Genomic DNA, 7,329 nt, shown 5'->3' with positions numbered 1-7,329 from the left:
GAGAGGAGGAAGAAAAAAGAGAGGAGGAAGAAAAAAGAGGGGAAAAAAAAAAGGTGTGTCTTTGTTTTATTCTAATCCTAGATCCCATGAGATACTTTTCCACTATAGAGAATGGCTACACCTTAGGCAAGAGCCTCTTCCAGACACCACCAGCTGTCACCAGTCAAAGGAATCAACAGAGCTGGAGGTTCAGTCTAAAAGAGCAGATTGCTTACTCTGTTCTGACCTTCTTAAATAGTCACACAATCCTTCTTATGATYCTTTCAGAGAATGAGGCTGGAAATACTGCATATCTGTGTTGTAACAGTTTTCTCTGGTAGCCAGCCCTTCACACAGTGACTCTTAACAGAGAAGAGGAAGAGAGGCAGCAGCCTTTCCCAGGAAAAGCGTTGTTTTCTGCCACCAGTCCTGTTGCTTCTGTATCCAGATTCCTTCCTAAACCCAGGGTAACCTCCTGTTCTTACTTTAGGCCTTTTTCCAGTCAGTCATCTCCAATCTTCTGGCTTCTCTCCTTGACTCTGCTCTCTCATTTCAAATACTCTTCCAGGCAGGACTGTCCTCCAAACATCTTCCTGGACATCCCACTCAAATTCTTCTGGCTGCAGGCACTCCCAAGCCCAACAGCTCCCTTATTCCACTCCTGCAGATAGCTCCATCACTACCTTTATCTCACAGGCTCATCTTCTGTCTCAGTAACTATGCCAATGTCTCCCTTTCCACCTTTACCCTCATTGCTAAGCTCCTGATATTCTATAAAATCTCTCCATGTGGACAGGGACTCTACTACTGTTAGGGTCCCTAACAAGTTGTCTCACTTTCCTTTAAAGCATTACTAAAGTTAATTCTTTGTCCGGCTCAACAGTAAAATTCTGATCACTGCTCCTCTCCACTTTTACAATTTCCATCTTTTATACTACCTGATTAACAACAGCTCCTGCCATCAGATGCCATATAATTTCTACATTTCAATTTATCTGTCTCTTCTGTTCATTTCCCAGTTCAAACTCTTCAATCTCATTTCCAAAATGTCTTTCTTTGCTTCTGTAAAATCTGTACTCCTGTAGAAGTCTGTACTCCTATACCCCCTTCCTTACTTCTCATGGTTTATGCTACCCTTACATCTGCTTCCTAATCTTTATTTTCCCATCAGTTTTCTGTAGTCTTCCATGCCATATTCTATACACAGGAACCTTCTCTACCTTTGTTTCAGGTACTGATTGGAACGTAAAACTTTCAGAAATATTTCCCATTAAACCAAATCTAAAGGAAATTTAATTAGAAGGTTCTACTATTTTAATATTGGACCTTATTTATCACACTAGAATTATCATATCCTTGATCTTTATCAGATGTCAGGTGTCTAATTTAGCTACAAACCCTTCAGGGCAGATGTAGCCTCTTCCTCCCTGTTACACAGTCACTTAGACCCCTCCTTAAGGTAAGGAAAAAAAATTGCTCAGAAATTTGAACAACTTGTTTTTGCCAAGACCAGCTCCACTTTATACAGCAGGACTTGGGGATGACCAGAGAATTTAAAAGTACTCATGCTTTGAAAGGTCACAAAGGCAACAATGTTGGGTTCTCTTTTTTTTTTCCCCCAAATAGAAGTAATGTCTCACCACATCTGAGAAGAGAGAAGCTGCGTATAGATTGTACTTCAAAAGTTTTTCCATGGTACCTCTGGCCCCTTCCTGTCTCAAGTCCCCAAAGCCATCACTTATCCCCTTCAAAACAGCAGGAGTGTCGCTTCTTTTTTCTTCCCTCTCCAGAAGAGGCACAGCAGAAATAAACCTCAAATGATAAATTATGCACCACCTTTGTGCTGCTGCCTCTTGGCCAGACGGGAAATTTTTCTCCCAAAGCCTTTTGTTTCCAGCTTTGATCCCAGCATTGGATCCGCTCCGTTCAGCACTCCCTCAGCACGGAGGTGAAGGGAGAGCCGACACAGGCCAAGTTCAGGCTTACTGCAAGTCAGTCACATCTTCCATTAGCCTGGCTCCCCTCCCCCTTCTAAACTGGAACTGTTCTCGAGTTTGTAAAGGTCCTATTAAACATTTTCCAGAGTGCCTTACAGAGGATACATTATTTTGATGGATGCTGGGACTAAAGGAGGAGGATTTCTAAGTACAGGGAAATAATGGAGTTTGTTCTAATGGGTTTAAGAGATGCCCAGGGGCACCAAGTAGGTTTCTTCTCTGCAAATCAAAAACACAGAAGACCAGAAAATGGAGCCGAACAACTAAACGCCAGGAAGCAGGGAAATCAGGCTCTATTTAACTGCTGCTCTTGGTTACAGCCAACTTCAGGCTGCTTGGAAAAGCAGCACACACACACACATCACTGGCACAAACTTAACAGGAGAAAACAAAGAGACAACAGGGGTCAAACTGGGGGTGGCAAGTAGGAGAAGGAGGCAAAGCTGGGTCCCCACCCCCTACCAGAGAGTTGGATCAATTATCCTTGAATACTAACAAGATTTCTGATTAAAGAACTGCTGCTATGCAATAGAAACAGAAAGCTCCAGCGGCCAGGAGGGGCTGACAGGCAGTAACAAAGAGACACAGAAGACTATGCCCTGCTAGGGCATATGGAGGAAGTCACCATGCTGGTAGCCAGGAGAGGGGTCTCCCTTCCTGAAGTCATGACACTGCTGATGACTAACTCCAAGAGTAAAACTTCACCCAGACACTATAGAACTTGGGTTCTGTTTTCAGGCAAACATATTCTCTGTTAGAAGTTCTGCTGGCCAACATTTCTTTGAACCACCTCATCAGTACAATGCAGTGAAGTGAATTTTATTCCCATCCTAACCTGTCTGAGGAAAATAGCTGGTGCATCTTTGCTCTGAATATTACAGCAACACGAGGAAACTGCTATTAATTTATTTTTAGCTTGAGAAACAAAAGCCTAAACTGCCTTCAGTCAAACCTCCTTTTTGACAAAATTACAGTCTGCAGTAAAAACATTTAATACACTTATATAGTRCTATCCCTTAAACTTAATGGTTTGTGACCTGCTGAGTATTGGTTAAATACAAAAAAGATCGAATGCCCTAAGAAGAATCCCACAAAAAACAGAAGCTTCTGCTATTCTTACAGCCCAAAAGCTGTGCTAAAATTTAAGCATCCTGATACAGGTATGGATTTTATGCCATCAGAATCAGGCCCCTGACAGTTCAAGCCCTCTTTGGAAAACAAAACAAAACAAAAACAAAACAGAAAGAGAGAGAGAGAAAGGAAACCTCATTCCTTGWTTTGGAGAGTTTCAGACACCTACAATTTAGCAAGGCAAAACTCCTGAAACACCAGCTCTGTTTGATGTTAATGAAGTCTTTATGAACACTTCTTTTCCTGCCCTTATGTAGCAGGTATTCTTTCATCTGAGTTCGTAACAGTCAAGAAGGAGTTCTGCTCCTGGCAGAACCACTAACTGCAGCTCAAGAGTCTCTCAGACTAAATGCACAAACTGGACTACTTAGCATTTAACAGGCATCCTGCATAACGGAGGCAAAAATGACTGCAAAGCTGAAAAACCTGAATAGAWAAACTCATCCACAACAGGACAGCAGCTACATGCTCCCAAAGTAACAGTCCCAGAGCCAGCAGGTATACCGAACGTATAAACTTGCAAGCTTGCTGAATCACAAGTCCCTGATTCATATATTTATTATTTCTATCTTCAGTAGAGGGCAATCCAGATCTGCAGGGAAGAAGATACAAAAAGAAGATATTCAAGAAACAGCCTAGACAAAGTATCATAAAACAGAAATGCCTAAAATAACAGCCATGTCAAAGAACCACATCCACTGCAGACCCCAAAGCAAGAGCCTAACCATCAGGCACACTAGATTCACGGACGACAATTACAATTAGTATCCTCCAGCAAGATCCGTGTGAAATACAGACAGCCACTAAATACAGTATGCCAATTAATGCGGAAGGTTTGCTGCATGCCAGAACTCCAGCTCTAGATGTTTTATCAGGTAAAGCCAGACAGCTTTAAAGGGAGATTGTCAGCTTATTTATATATACGTGTGTGTGTGTGTGTGTGTGTGTGTGTGTGTGTGTGTGTGTGTGTGTATTTCACCTTGTAACATAAAACTCTTTCAGAAAACACAAAAAATAACTAAAGAAAAAAATAACAGAGGACTAGAAAAATAAAGCTTCCACTTTTATGATACACTGACTTTGACAACACTTTTATAGATTCACCATTTCCAATGCAGAGTCAGTGAAATTTCTGATTTTTTATGGATGTTTTGATCATCCYCAAGAGAAGTATTATTAAAAAAAGACATAGCTGCAAGAAGTGGCAGAGTAATTCAGTGGATGTGTACGACATGCACTTTATTTTAACCTATTTTTAAAATCTTAACTGCATTTCAAGATAACATCTCTTTATCAGCTTTTATAAAATGTTACAAAGCATATATTCTATTGTGTTCAATGGTAAGTTGCATTCTAGGGCAAGTGGAGTTGGCCTTGGGCAAGACAATTTCTGCTTCACTTCCCACATCTACAAAATAGGGATAATATTTGCCTATTTCACAAGAGCACAGGAAGATTCAAAAGGACTATCAGACTAGAGATTGTTCTTACAAAATTAATGTTTTAAATTATTTTTATGTTAATTTAACCAGTCTGGAAAACTAGCAGTTTTTAGGAGTAAAAATAAAATACATGCTCTTTAATTCCTTTTCCTAATTAACATACAGCAAGACTTGCATTCTGGTTTGAACTAAAAACAATTTGATAACGTTCACATACAACCACATTTTCTTTTGTAACTTCAAATTGACAGTAGAGAAACAGCTCTAAGTTTTCTTAAATCACATTTTGTGGCGCACATGAACAGACTATCCCTCTTCAAGGTTCAGAAGACAGTCTGGAAATACAGCTCTTCACATAACTAAGTGCCTATTAATGTTGTTACTGCATACACCCACACTCCCAGGACACAAGAAGGGATTCTCTGTTGCAGAAAGTAACGGTAAAGCACGTAACTGAAAGCATTCAAAAAGAGAATATAAAAGAACGCTGCTCAACGACATTAAATAAATGAAACAACAACGTTAATTTCACAGCTGAAGATTATGCTTTTCCATCACTGCTAGCATGTTCAGTACAGCCAGAATTGTCAAAAACAGACACACAAACACACACAACCCCCAAAGCAAGCCACAACTGTTTTGGCCTGCAGCATCTACTCTTCACTTTAGGAGCGCATCTTCACCATTTTGACAAAATGATCACTCAATCTAATGAACAGTAAAGCCGTGGATCCTCAGTACACCCAAGAACGAGAACATTATCAGCTCCAGATCGACAACAGGAAAATGAGCATTTTGTGACCGGCTCAGAACAGTAGAATCAGTAGAAATGCCAAGCACACGCAGTAGAGATCTCAATTCCCAGTGCATACTGTATTTCTTCTACGGAGGTATCATATTCAAGTTTGGCTCTCCAAAAACATAGTCAAGAGGTTTGGCAAGCAAAACTCTGAAATTAGCCATTTATTTTTCTGGTAGAGATCCAGGAGCTACAATGGTAAGCACATCACCTGAAGAGGTTCGGTGACATTCTGTATTTATACTAATACAAACCATCACATCCTCAGACCCTTCTTCTTCACCAGGCACCAGCACWGCATGGCATGAACTTTTAAGTCTCTCTCTATATATACATATATATATATGTATGTATGTATGTTTATAATTTTTTAACCTGAAAGGCACTTTTCCAAGAATTCCAGGCACCAACAGATCTTTCCTGGCACTAACTTATCCAGTTTTAATGGCTACCACCAACCAATCGAAGGTCAAAGCTCAGTCTCATAAACTTGTTTGCTAATGCATGCCTTTACATTCCCAGCATGGACATACAGCGATAAATGACAGAGTCCTTAACATTTGTTATAATTTACCTGTGTGGCACCCTGAGTTCTGTGGGCGTAGATGCTTTATGACAGTTAAGCCGTWTACCTTCCCCACAGCTACTGCTATGGGATAATGATGAAAAAGACTCTGCAGGAGCTAAAGGGTGAGGACTAGAAATACCAGTCATCATAGTYTTTGGCATCTTCTCTGCCACCTTCACCCTGCCACCTCCTCATCCTTCTCCTTGCTTCAAAGGACAACATTGTTCAAAAATTCTGTTTTTACTAAAAAGCATACCTTCTTGTGAAAGAAAGAAGATACTCGCACAGGCAGTTAGCACATCCCATCATAAACTCGTGTTCGCTTGACAAGAAGATACACAAAAAGTGCACTGATGGGGAAACTAAAGAGAGACAAGYTGCCATAAACAGCATCCCAGAGACATCAAGGCACAACCACCTACTAGCAAACCTGCACTTTACAATCAGACATCCCCCACATGGCTGTTAACAGCCCAGACACATTAACTAGGAGCACCTGGGTAAMAGCTAAAATGAAAACACATCCAGATCTGCACCTACACTAAGATCTACAATTTAGATCGTTCTCATTCCTAAATAGCAGCTAAATAAATACCTGTGTGGCACCTGGGAACTTATAGTACTTCTGGTTMCTAAAAAGCAGATTTTCTGATACACAGAAATGCAATTCTGTACTCTGCCTTTCCAAGCTGGTTTAACACCTTCTTCAAAGCTGCATGCAATTAGGTTTCTCACTAGAAAAGAAACAGCATTATTTGAAACCCAAACCCCATGTGATTGTGCCCCAGAGGCAATACTTGCAGAATGATGGAGGTCAGCAGCACTAGTGCAAATGCTTCCTGTAATTTCAGAGCAGCATAGGAGAAAACGGATGGGTGAAATTATACAGCAGCTGCCAAAGGAGTGAAGGGAGAGAAACGAGGTACATACCTCCTCTTCACTCAGCTCCCCTCCCCCAAAAGCCTTCCAACTTCTTATGAACAATGCGAGAAGTGTTTAGATGTTTTCTCCTCTACCGGCCGCACTTGTAAAATAAAACACTACTGCACATGGAGAAGAATTAGCAATTGCTTTTCGGTTACTAGAGCAGCCACAAAGATAAGTTTTCCCGGGCGAGACTTCGCGGGGCTGCTCCTCTGCCCGCTGATGCTGCGGCCAGTCCCTCCCCCGGCCCCTTGGCGACTGTTTTCGGTCCCCCTCCTCCCTCAGCCCGCTCTGCCAGGGCGCTCCGGGAGGGCTCCCGGGCCGCGGCGAGGCAGGTAGCCGGGGGCGCCGCCGCGGAGCCGGGCTGCGCCTTTAAGGGGCCCGCGGCGGCGGGTGCGCGGCTGCATTCCTGCTCCGCGGCGGCGGCTGTCCCGACACGCCGGGCAGGGCAGCCGCCGAGGCAACCTGCGCGCCCGGCGCGGCGCTCGC

At 42.4% G+C, this 7,329-nt stretch overlaps 1 protein-coding gene across 1 annotated transcript in view; it reads right to left on the bottom strand.

The window, feature by feature from the left end:
- The window catches only part of LRP4 (LDL receptor related protein 4), an 88,856-nt gene that overhangs the window by 80,464 nt on the left and 1,063 nt on the right, over positions 1–7,329 (bottom strand). The window lies entirely within an intron of this gene.

The sequence above is a fragment of the Rhea americana genome, unplaced genomic scaffold (assembly GCF_003343005.1).
Source record: "Rhea americana isolate MKP2758 unplaced genomic scaffold, rheAme1 scaffold_102, whole genome shotgun sequence".
Taxonomy (NCBI): Eukaryota; Metazoa; Chordata; class Aves; order Rheiformes; family Rheidae; genus Rhea; species Rhea americana.
The sequence above is the reverse complement of the archived record's forward strand: the minus strand, read 5'-3'. Positions and strand labels throughout refer to the sequence as shown.